General features: G+C 47.9%; 1 protein-coding gene across 4 annotated transcripts in view; it reads left to right on the top strand.

The window, feature by feature from the left end:
* Positions 1-12,303, top strand: part of ZBTB16 (zinc finger and BTB domain containing 16) — a 199,985-nt gene that overhangs the window by 168,086 nt on the left and 19,596 nt on the right. The window lies entirely within an intron of this gene.

Below are 12,303 nucleotides of genomic sequence, written 5' to 3'. Positions count from 1 at the left end.
TCAACGTAGGTAAATGTCCAGAGTGGGGAAAGAGTAAGCCAAGTTCGTGGAACTGAAAATGGAAGTGGGGAGGAGGGCTAAGATCTGAGGTTAGAGGAGTAAATGGCCATTAAATGGTGAAAGGCCCCTGAAAACCATTTTAAGTCATTTTTGCCTTTTTCTGGGGACAATCAGGAAGTAATAAAAGGATCCTAATCAGAGGAGGGACATCAGGTGATGTTGTGGAAAAGTTACTTTGACCACATGGTTGTGACTCAGCTGGAGGGTTTAAGCTGAAGGCAGGGAGACTGGGCTGATACTGCCAGCATTTAGGAAAGGAATACGGCAGTCGGAACCAGTGTCACTCTATGGGGGATGGATAAATAAATGCACAAAAAGATATTAGAAAACTGAAGACATTTGGTAGTTGATCTCTTTTGAGAGATGAGAGGAATCTAGGATAATGCCCCCTTTTCTTGCTTGGGCAACTGAGTGATAGTGGAATTCTTTACTGAAATGAAGAATACAATAAAAAATAGCTTTTTTGTTATTGTTAGGATGATGAGCAGTTTTCATATCATAGTAGCAAGGTGTGTGTGACATCCAAAGGTGGAGTGTGCCTAGGAGGCGTGTGGGTATACAGATGTATCTGAAACTCAGAAGAGAGAGACCCAATGGGTATGTCTATTTTGGAGTCGTCATCAACATATAAATGATCATTGAAGCCTTGGAAGCGGGTGAGTTTATATAACAAGAGAATATAGAAAGAAAAGAGAGCTTGGAATAAAATCCAGAGGAATCTCAACTTATTATACCCCTCTGGAACAATCCTAATCCATGATGGAGATTGAGGAGTCACTGGAAGAAACAGGAGGGAGGCCAGGAGAGGGTGGTGTCATGGAAGCTAAAGGAAAAGGTTTCAAAAAGAAAAAGGCAGTCAATTTTCAGTGGTGCTGAGAAGTCTCCTAAGAGGAAGACTAAAAAACGTCTGTTGCTCTTAGTGACACGGGAATTGCTGGTTATCAAAGGCAAACAGCTTTGGTCTCAGTGGTATGCTGAAAGCAAGAGCGGGATTACAGTGGGTCAAGGAGTTAGTGAGCACTTCGGAGGTAGAGGCAACGTGGGCAGGCAGCTCTGGGAGTGCAGGAGGTGGTTAGACTGATCCAAGCTTAGGGTATAGCAGGCTGGTGAAATTGAAGGATCCCAGACAAGGGAGTTCAGGAATTGGCCAGAAGTCAGCGGGGAGTTGGACGACAGGCCTTGAAGTGTGGGCTGAATAGGAAAGAAGTAAGGAAGGGAAAGGCATGCTAGGGAGATTTTTGAAGATCAAATAATGGGTTTGTTGGGAGTAACTGGATGGGAAAACTTAAAGGGTGGGAATGAGGTTTGAATATAACACTCTAGAGATGTGGCTCTTCTTGGTGATGAAAGACATGGAGCGTTCTCTATAAGCACGTCCCCGAGGGAGCCTCAGTGCAGCTCATGGTACCTGTCTTAGTCCGTAACAGGCTGCTGTAACAGAATGGCTGAGAGTGGATAATGTTTACAGAAAAATGTATTTGGTTCACGGTTTTGAAGGCTAAGTCCAAGATCAGGGTGGCAGCATCATGCAAGGGCCTTCTTGCTGTGCCACTCCATGATGGAAGGTGAGAGGGCAAGAGAGAGCGCAAGAGTGGGATAGACTCACTTTTTTCCCAAAGGAACCCACTCCCTGGAGAATGACATTAATCCATGACTCAGGGCAGAGCCTCCATGACCCAAACACCTCCCATTAGGCCTTCACCTCACAACACTGCTGCGTAAGATCAAGTTTCCAACACAGGAACTTTGGGGGACACATTTAAACCATAGAAGTACCTAAGTTAAAACACCACAGCCACCTGATTTACATATCTGCACTGCACTTAGAGCACTGGATCAGTGTTCTAAGCAGCTACTATTTCTCCATCCCCTAAGCACGTGTCACTGTGATAGACATTTTTGTATATTATCTCTAATCTGTCCAGCAACTTTGCATGGTGGGTATTATAACTCTAATACAGAAAGGAAACTAAGACCCAGAGATACGAAGTGATTTGCATATGATTATGTAACTAGTAAATAAATGGAAGAGTCAGAATTTGAACCCAGGTTTGGTCTGACTTCAAAGCCCAGGCTCCTTGCTTTGTACCTCTGAGACTGTAAGCTTCTTGGGGGCAAGAAGTATTTTCTTAGCATTGTGTAGCCTCGGGTTTGATTTCTACACAGAATTGGAACTTAAGACATTTGAGGTGCATGAGTGAGTAACTGAGTGAGCGATACATAAAGCAACTCTAATGCTGTTTCCCAGGGGAAATAAAGCACCATCACTCAAAGATAGAAATGAAGAGCATTGGAAGAAAGAAAGGAAGAGCAGAAAGATTTGGCCATCAAGCGATGCTGGTGTTGGGTAGCTAGAACAGATGTGCCTTTGCACCATGACTTCTGACCAGGGTGCTGGACAGCCTTTGGTTGGCCTGAGAGGCAGCCCTAAGGCCTCCATCTGCCCTGGCATCAGCCTCGGCTCCAGAGCTGTCAGGCAGTGACCTCAAAACTCCAGAGGAGGAGCTGAAAGGGGTGGTACTTAAGAAACCCACATGGGAGGAGAGAACCCCAAACCACGAAGTGACATTCAACTTTGCATTTCCTTCTGGTGTCAGCATCTGAGGCTGGGGTTTCTCTCCTGACCCACCTTCAGAATGTCCAGGGCTGGCATGTCCGAACATGCGAGGGTGTTGGGGGAGGACCACACTGCCTATCAGCTATGTGAGGAGCATGCACACCACCTAACATGGCCTTGATGTCCAGCCAGACACCTGGCAGACACTCATCTTTCTTACCTGAAACTGATGTATCAAATCAGGAGAGCAGCCTACCTGAAAGGAGGGTAGTTCCCGATTTGGAAGTAGTGGGAAGTGCTGGTAGGCAATGTGGTCTTTTATTTATTTTTTTCTTGACCATAATCAGATTCCTCTCTTGCCTTCCCCAAATAGCAAAAAGGACAGTGTCCTCCTTCCAGGTTTTAAAAGCCCTTGCATGCCGCCTGACATTGTATGAAAGCCTTCCCCTCAGGCCTACAGACTTCCTCTCATTGCCTGCCTGTTCAATAAGCCTGTGCATTTACTTTCCCCTGTCCTCCACCACCACCACCACCCACCTGTTGTGGCAGGGAAGGTAGCATGGTGAGCCCACTGGGCTCCAGCAGGACCGCAGCAAGGAGGATACCGCTTTGTGCAGCAGCGGGGGGAGGGCTGTCCCTGAGGTCCACAGGAAAGTCCTGGGGCCCAGGAGGACAGTGGCCTGTCATCCCCAGCATTGTACATCAGGTGTCCCCCACCTGTGGGCACCATGAACCCCCCCCCAACATCTACCTCCTGGGCTCCGTGTCCTGGGGGAAGGTGTGGTCAGCAGATAGGGGAGGATGTCATGCTGATGGAGACCCTTAGAACAGCAGGAGCTTCACTGGACCACAAAGACTTTCCCCCTTCCTGTTACAGATGAGTTAAAGCCCAGAGAAATCAAATTCATTTGTGTAATCCTTTATCATCCACCTATTCGTCCTTCTCTCCATCCAATAAATATTCACTGGACCCCTGTCAGAACCAAGAGATACAGTGGTATGTAAGAGAAGTGAGGTCGCGGCTCTCATGCGGCTTTCATTCTGACAGGTGGGGAAGACAATCAGTTTGCTCTTAAAGCAAGTCTGTGAGTCTCATGGGTGTCACAGCTGAAGACTGAGGCTGGGCCTCCTGCAGGGTCCTTTGCAAGGCCCCATGCGCCCTGCTTTCTGGGAGGCTGAACATTTAGTTCAGCTCTTCATTGCAGATGGAGAAGTTTGAGGGAATAAATCTTGGTTTGGACTAGATACTTCTGGGTGGCAGAAAGGTATAGGTAGTTTCAGACCAGGATTGGTTTTTTTATTTTTTAATTTTGGTAAGTGATATGTAAAGTAAAAATTGCCTTTTTAACCATTTTAAGAGGACAATTCAATGGCATTAAATACATTTACATTGTCATCCAAACATCAACACACTCTGTCTCCAGAACTCTTATCCCGTAAAACAGAAACACTGTACCCATTAAACGCCAACTCCCCATTCCTTCCCTGGCATCTAGACAGGGATTCTTAACATTTTTTGTGCTGTGGACTCCCTGGGCAGTGCGGCAAAACCTCTGAACCCTTCCTCAGAATCAGGTCTCTAAAGGCAGGAAGTAAAATACCCAGGATTATCATGGAAGCTTGAAATACAGATACCAAAATATTTTTTAAAAAACACTTGTAATATAGTAGTAATATGTGTGATTCTTCGTTATCCCGTTAACCAATAAGATCAAGCTGTGATTGAATAACTGCCATATTTTTGCAGGTGCGGCTTGCATAGATGATACTTTGAAGTGACTGCAACATTTCTAGTGCGATGTGAAAATATCTATGAGTACTGCCCATGTGACTGGCTGGTTGCTTATATTCCTGATGGAAGCAGCTACTGAATTTCAGTTGGGGAGGCTGGTGAAAATAAAGATGTCACTTTTTTCCCTTCTCTCAGTTCACCAGCCTCCTAAATTCTGTCCCTGGACAGCTTAGGTGTTCCGTAGACTCCAGGTTAAGAAGCCGTGCCTAGACCTGAACTTACTCCCCTTTTCTGCCTAGAGGGGCAGTGCATGGGGCTGGGAGCGTGCTGATACATAGGATGTCATGGGTGAAGCCATCCCTATGCAGGGCATCACAGGAGCCCAGCCAAGGGGGAAAGGTGCCCCCACTCTCCTCAGGCCGCCAGCCTGCTGTCTGAGGTGGGCGGGGCCAGTGCCCCCTAGAAGTGTGCCTTCTGGCAGCTTCCCCTGCCCCCTTCCACCCTCTTGTCCAAGGGCTCAATGCAGAAGGGAGCCATATGGTCCTTTGTGGACGCAGTTTCCCTAGTACAGTATCTTCCTGGTGTGAATGCAGGGCCTGGCAGGCGCCCTGGTGTCAGCTGTCCCTCCCCTTCCCTGGCGCCCCACCCCCCACAGCCAACCCAGAGAGTAGCAGGTTGTGGGGAGTCGGGGAGCCCTGCAGAGTTGGGGTGAGTGAGGAGTCTTTCAGTAACACCCACACACACACACTCACAGAAAACCGTTGAAGTGAAGTCAAATGTCTCAAAGTCAGATCCCTTTTTAGTATGAATTTGCTGTGTCTCATTCTGAGCACTAATTCCAATTTAATTGCAAGTGGCCTGAAGCCTCTTCAATAGGAGTAACAAATGGTTTGATTTTGTAAACTTCATCAGACTGCATTTTAAATGCGACACAGTAGCCCAACTCGAATGCCAATGAAGCACTGGAGTAGCTCTCTGTTTACTAATTATCCGTTTTTACTCCAAGCCACGCTGGCTGGCTTGTCTGATTAAATCGGATTTGTGGGATAGAGAACAGCTAGCAGAGTTTTCTCTATAGTAAACGAGATTGAAACTATGGGCCGCCTGGCTGCACACTGTAAATTATATTTCCTTTTAAAGGGGACGTGTCTCTTTTATTTCTCTGTCATCCCTCCTGCATATTAAACTTTACGGTACGGAAGTGTGCCCGGCTGCTACTAAATACAGCCTCTCGCCCTCCACCTGGTAGCCCACTCTCACTTTCTGAGATTCCCATCTCCCTCTCTGAAGGACTGGAAAGGAAATTGGTAGCTACATTCTCTGCTCCTTTATCTCTTTAACCCTTTTCTTTTCTTCCCCTTTATTCTGGAATTGACTTTTCATTATTCCATTATTTTCAAAGGTACCTGTGATGACATGGATGCTTAGAAACTATATTGAGTTAGCCGAAAGAGAGTTCTAGCAACAGAATTTACTGGGACCTAACACAGATTGGGTGTTAGCCTTTCAGAAGGATGTGAAGATGGGTGGTATTGGGCTGGGGCAGGCAGGGGTTGGGCACGGATTGGTAACAGTAGTTTAAATTGTGAAAAAAGAGTCAATTTCTGAAAAATCACATGTTCCTTTGGTCTACCTGGAATGATGAAATCCTTTCCTCTGAACACAGTGAAATCAGAATCACCTGATTTCTACCTGTGGCCCAGTGGAGAAGGCCATGGCACAGGTGCTGGAAGGGTGAACGTTGGTGGCCCCGCCGTCTCAGTTGAAGCTCAGGTCGGGGCAGCAGGTGTGTCCTCTTTCTGCTCCCTGGCTGGTTCTGGGTCTGGCGTAGAGCTTCTGGCCTCGATTTATTGTTTATTCCTCTGACCCTAGGAAGGCAAAACCACCTCTGCCCTTAGTCCTTCCTGTAATGTGCACGTGCAACACACACACATGCACAAACCCACACACGTACACACCCACACACACACACACCCACACACGCACGCGTACATGAAACAAATGCAAGAAACCCTGAATTGGGTGTAATCAGGCTGTGCGTATATTCTGCCGTTGCTTAGACCTACTCCATGAGCTCGACCTGCCCTGCCCTCGCTCTTGGTATCTGTCTCTGTGCTGGAAATTTGCTTCTGAATGTCCTGCAAAATTGACAGTATCTGCCTGCGCGTTTCCCTTTTTGGCTATTGTGTGCCGTACAGTATGGGAAGGCCGCGTGGTGTCTCTGATAGCCTGGTTACCGTGGGAATGAATGGCCACCACACTCTCAGGCCCACAGCCCTCCTTTTAATTGTTGACAGTAAAAAGAGTTTAAATGCTGCTTAATTTGTAATCATCTTCTGAGGGGGAAAGGAGAGGATCCATTAAAATGTCAGTAAAATGAATACACCCTCTCCTTTTTTGTTATTTTGTTTATTTACATGGGGTAGTTTTTCTTTTCATTGCCCAATGCTTGAGAGATATTTCAATGGTGCTGAAACAATCAGTATATCGTTTTATTTTGAATTTCTGTCTTGCCCAACCCCTGCTTCCCTCCCCACTCCATTCTGTCCCCCTGGCCTTTGGCCTCTGTCTGTCTCTCTTTCCTGTCTGGGTCTCCTCCTGCCTCCTGTCTCTGCCTCCACCTCCCTATCTCTGGAATACATGGGTTTACCGGAAATTTAATGTGAGAGCCCAGCTGAGATTTTTGGGGTTTTTGCCCAAAGACCCCACTCCTGGGCTGCAGTTTCTCTCCATTCCCTGACTTTGGGGATGCCTGAAATTACAGAGTGACTCTCTATAGAAAGCATCTTTTACACTTGAAGAACACTAGAGATGAAAGAGTCCTGGGAATAACTGATTGTCCAGACAAGGAAATTGGGTCTCATCTTCACATGGAAGCTCCTCGTCTTCCATTAAGCTCTGGACAAACTGCCAGAATGTAAATGCCTACTCTGTGTTGGGCGCTGTGCTCTCGTAATGAGACCGCTAGATTCAGAGGGTCCGGTTCTCTGACTTGTCCTGTATGTAGGGTTGCATGGGGGTCTTCTCTATCACTCTGGTGCTGGGATCTTGGGAGAGAAATCTCCCCCTCCACGTCCCCCACCCCATCTGCCCAGCCCTCACCTGGCACAGAGAGGCTTCAGGTACTCTCAGACCCAGCTACTAAATAATTGCCTCTGTGAGTGTTCAGCCAGTTCCAGAAGGTCTTAAGCTGCTAACTGGTGGTCCCCTAGAACAGGGACCTAGAGGTTCTCTCAAGTCTTGTGAAATTTTCCCGTCTTCCTAAAAATCCCCATCTCACAGTGCTGCTTGAGAAAGGTTGGACCTAGATTGGCCCCTGGCGGGTGCTCAGTCAATGTTGGATACTTTCTTTGCCTTGTCTGTGACTGTCCCTCTGTCAGCCTAAGAATGTGGTTCCCTTTTAGCTAAAGGGATTCTCTTTAGCTAAAAGAAGCCTGTCAAGTCTGACTTTGACAGAGAAGATGCTGACATCCATCTCAGTGGGAGAAAGGACCAATGTGCCAGCACCCTCTTCAATAGAATTATTGAATATTAGAGTGGAGAAAAACCCTTTAAGGATCATTTGTATCCCTCTTCATTTTACTGATGAGACAACTGAGGCCCAGAAAGGTCTAGTAACCCGCCCAGGAGTGCACAGTGAGTAAGCCAGGACTAGAGGCCAGGTTTTCCATTCATTTGTTCCTGTTCAGTTTGGAGTCTGCAGTAAAACGCCATGGGAGGGCAAGAGGATGACTGGGATCCCTTTCATGCTCCATCCCAACATTCCCTCACCCACTCTGGGGCTTCTTTTCCTGGAAGCCTCTAAGATCAGCTGAGTTAGAGACCAAGGGACCCATGTTTCTTGCAGTGCTCATGCAACCTTGCCAAGGGTTACAGGCAGAATCCTTGCCAGGGAGTGGAGTTAGAATGGAACCAATTGTAGCTTTTGGTTTATCTGCTACCCACCTACCCCCAAATGCACGAAGTAGGGAGCCCTCTGGCTTTAGGAACCCTGAGAGTAAACAGGTGTCTGTCTCTCTCCTTTGAACTTTATAGTTCTACAGAATGAGCAGTGTAGAGACACCAAGGAAGAAAGTTCTCTGCATCTTGGGAGAAGTTGTTGGGCACAGGGCCCTCAGGTCGGCACCATGCCTGCTTGCTCCATGCCACAGTCCGTCATTCTCCCAGACTGTTCCCATCTCAGAGGCACCTCTCTGCCAGAACGGGCAGTTCCTGAGAGAGGCTTCCACATCAGATGCTCCACCCAAGGTTGGGCTGGATTGGGCTGGGCTAGGCTAGGCTTGCTCTGCAGAGCTGGGCGAGGTTAGGCTACTGCAGGCTGCCCTTCTCCTCTCTGGGTTGTTGAAGTTGGTCCGATTTTTCAATCGTGGGCCAATTAGTTTCACAAATGGGGGCCCCCGTGGTGCCAGGGCACATTTGTTCCGGGCCTGCGCACTGGCCAGGCCCCATTGTTCTGCCTCCCACCCCCGTGTGGGCCCATTGTCCTCGCCCTCAGCGGGTGCTGCTTACCGCTGATTTATACGGGCAGGTGTCCTGCGGGCTCCAGGCTTCTCTGCCACAGCTGGCGGAGGTGCTTAAGGCCTTGGACCCGGTGACCTTTGCCCTAGTCCTGCTGTCATTTTGAAAGTTACAGACCAGAGGGCTGCATACCTCTCCGGATTTACTTTCCACCCCAACTCACCCCCCCACTGCGTGCGCGCGCGCGTGCACACACAGACACACACACACACATACACACACACACTCACACTCACACTCCCTTTCCTTCTTCCTCCCCTTGCTCCTGGAGAAGTTTTAATTCATTCTGGAATGTCTGGAAGGGCCCAGCCAGTGGACTGGGATCCAAGAAGGAGCTGCTGGGGCAGGTGGGAGGTACCAGCAGAGGATACTAGTCTCTGCTGGTGTGCTTGGAAGCAGATACTTCCTGGAACGTGGTTTTTAATCCTCGGATTCATTAGTTCCATATCTGATGCTGAGAGGAAGGGAGGAGGATGTTGCCATCGGTGTGGCACTGCAGGGAACCAGGACTTGATTTGGCATCTTGTAACTTAGCGTGCACCCTTCCTGCCAGAGGCCCCTGTACCCTTGAAAGGGCAGCCCAGCATAGGAGGTAAATTGAAAGGGAAGATGGGTGTGTAGCCCCGTAAAAGAATGCAGATCTTGTCACCTCTTAACCCGTTTATTCTCTCTTCTTGCAAACCAAATTTCTCTCCTCCTTTTTAAAAACCTCCTTCCCCTTTTTATCCACCCCTTTTCTTGTCCCCCTCCCCCATGTTCTCCCCCTCTTTGGCTCGTTTGTTGAAGTGATTGACAAAATTAGTAAATCCATTCATGTTACATTTATTGTGCAGGTCTCAATAAATCCCCCATGTCCAGGGCGCACCTTAATGAGCTAGTGAGCTGACAAATTTGTTTACTGTAGCTGGAGGTGCCAAGTAATGAAATGCACTTGTGTCTGCAGCTCACTGCTAAACAAATACACGGTTTTCCGGGAGCCAGCTCTGCTAGCTGCCACCGCCTGAGGATGCAGCCACATTCCCCAAGAGACTGAAAGTTGCATGTGGGCATATGTTTTGAAACATGTAATCACTCTCTTATCCATTGCTTAGTTTTAAAACAAATCTGAATCAGCCGTTCAAACTCCTCTCCCTTTTTTTTTTGTTACTCAACGAAGATGCTTTTGCTCCCTTGACTGACGGTATTGAAACCTTCACATTCCCCTGTTCTCTTGTGGAAATGGAATGTCATACAGATGTGTAGATGCCTTCTATGATTCTGTGTAGATAAGAAAGGAAGGAAAAAGAGGCAGAGAGGGCTGGATAAAGAAACTTAAAATTGACAAGGGGGAAATTGACAAGTGATGCTCAGGTTTTTGGCTCTTGGCTTGGTTTGGGATGATGTAACTGAGTGCCCCAGCAGTGGGTAACTCCACATGCAGGAGACAGACACCCATGCATGAGCTCAAAGCTAATTGAGTTTGAGACAAGTCTTCTAAGATGGTATCTTAGTGTATCCTACCCCAGTAAAAGGAACTGGAGAACTTGTCTCCCATTCATCAGAAGCTGATTTGTTTCCAGGGTTCAGTGTGCTGACGTGGCCTCTGCTGCCCACCTAGTTAGCCTTCTAAGGAAGGCTGGGAGTGCAGGAGTGCATCCCAAATGATCCTGGAACTCATGCCCAAGAGGAAAACCGGAGAACTAAAGAGAGGGCTCTTGACCCTTGGTCCAGTACCTCCCTTGAAAAGGAGCTGAGCCCTAAATGATGGCACAGGGGAAGTCAAAACGGAGAGCCACTGCAGATATCAAGGGCTGGACTTTGTTCCTTTCTGTCTATTCCTCACCCCACCCCACCCCAGCCTTCTCCATCCTCTTAAGATGCAGGCAGAGCTTTCCTGCCTTGCCTGGGAGTCAGCCCTGTGCTGCCTGTCTCTGCCTCTCTTTCTCTCTTGCGGAGTGGATGGTGCAGCTCTGCTGCCTTTTTCAGCAGCAACCTAGGGGCAAAGGGAGGAGAAGATGGGTGAAAGAAAAAGGCATCAGTTTATGTGGTGGCTTGAGTGTGTGGTCATGAAGGTTGCCCATGCTGGAGATGGTGTCTTAGGAAAGAGTAATCCCCCAGATGTCAGAGGGAGCAGAAAAACATATCTGAAGGATTTGGGGGCTGAGGGTGGAGGGTGGGGAACATTTCTAGTTTAAATCAATGTTTTCACACCCTCCTCAATTTGTTATGTTCTTTCTGTGGGGAGAAGAAGCTGTTGGGGTGGCAGAGGAGGCAGTCCTTCCTTTGTTGGGTGAGGTTGGGTAGGACTGGACGTGAGAAGCCCCTCCAGGGTACATGGACATGCACACACACACAGGCATGCACACACCCCAGCACTTGCACACACAGCAGTCCCAGCCTGCTTACCAAAAAAAGCTGGAGTATATTTAGATCCCTCTGCTCCTTTGATTAGGAAACTGCTTATAGCGGGAGATAATAAGAGCTTTGCTCCAAGAAGGTGTAGCACCTGAACATCTTCTCCAGCTGTGTACCCCTCTGATCCTCTTCCTTCCCTACTATTAAGGAGATAATTGGTATGGAAATGGCACAGGTGTAAACATGAGGGTTTTTGTGTTTTGTGATTTCAGACCCCGTCATCACCTGGGTGAAATACCCTAGATCTATGTCACCCCTCCTGCCTACTATTCCACCCTGGCCTGGCTCTTTCTCCCCTTCTCTCTCCTTCCTTCCTTCCTTCCTTCCTTCCTTCCTTCCTTCCTCCCTCCCTCCCTCCCTCCCTCCCTCCCTTCTTCCTTTCCCTCCTTCCCTCCCTCCCTCCCTTCTTCCTTTCCCTCCTTCCCTCCTTCCCTCCCTCCCTCCCTTCTTCCTTTCCCTCCTTCCCTCCTTCCCTCCCTCCCTCCTTCCCTCCCTCCCTTCCTTCCTTCCTTCCCTTCCTCCTTCCTTTTTGCTAAAATTAAGCTTGTTTTAAATTGGAAGACTTTGAACCATATGTGCCCTGTAGTCAAAACTGGCTGTGTTGCCATTCAGGGGTCTGGTGTCCATCACCTTCCCTGGAGATAGAATTGATGCAAATGTGGTCCCAGATATTTGCATGGACCCTGCCCATATTACTGAGAGTCATGCTCCTTGAGCCTTGTATAGCTTCATCCTTTGCATCCCCTTTTCCTACTTCAGATTCCCTTTGAGCACATACCCTGGGAGTCCAGGTTAAGACTGAGTCCCATTCATTCTTCAGAATAGCAGAGGTGCTAATTCCTTGACCTGAAAAATTACTTCCTTGGGTCAAAGCTGATTTATATATTTGATTTACATTGAAATTTACAGATTGATAGAAAACAATATAATACATTTGTGGGATTTACATAATCAAAAACGTTTGTCAGTTGCATCGTAACAGGGCTGTGAAGTCAGGGTTGGAAAGGGCAGTTTAGTTATGAATTCTCTTTTCTAGATGAGG

Source organism: Sapajus apella, unplaced genomic scaffold (genome assembly GCF_009761245.1).
Source record: "Sapajus apella isolate SASKATOON/1434 unplaced genomic scaffold, GSC_monkey_1.0 scaffold16, whole genome shotgun sequence".
NCBI classification, from domain to species: Eukaryota; Metazoa; Chordata; class Mammalia; order Primates; family Cebidae; genus Sapajus; species Sapajus apella.
This window is presented reverse-complemented; position numbering and strand designations above follow the sequence as displayed.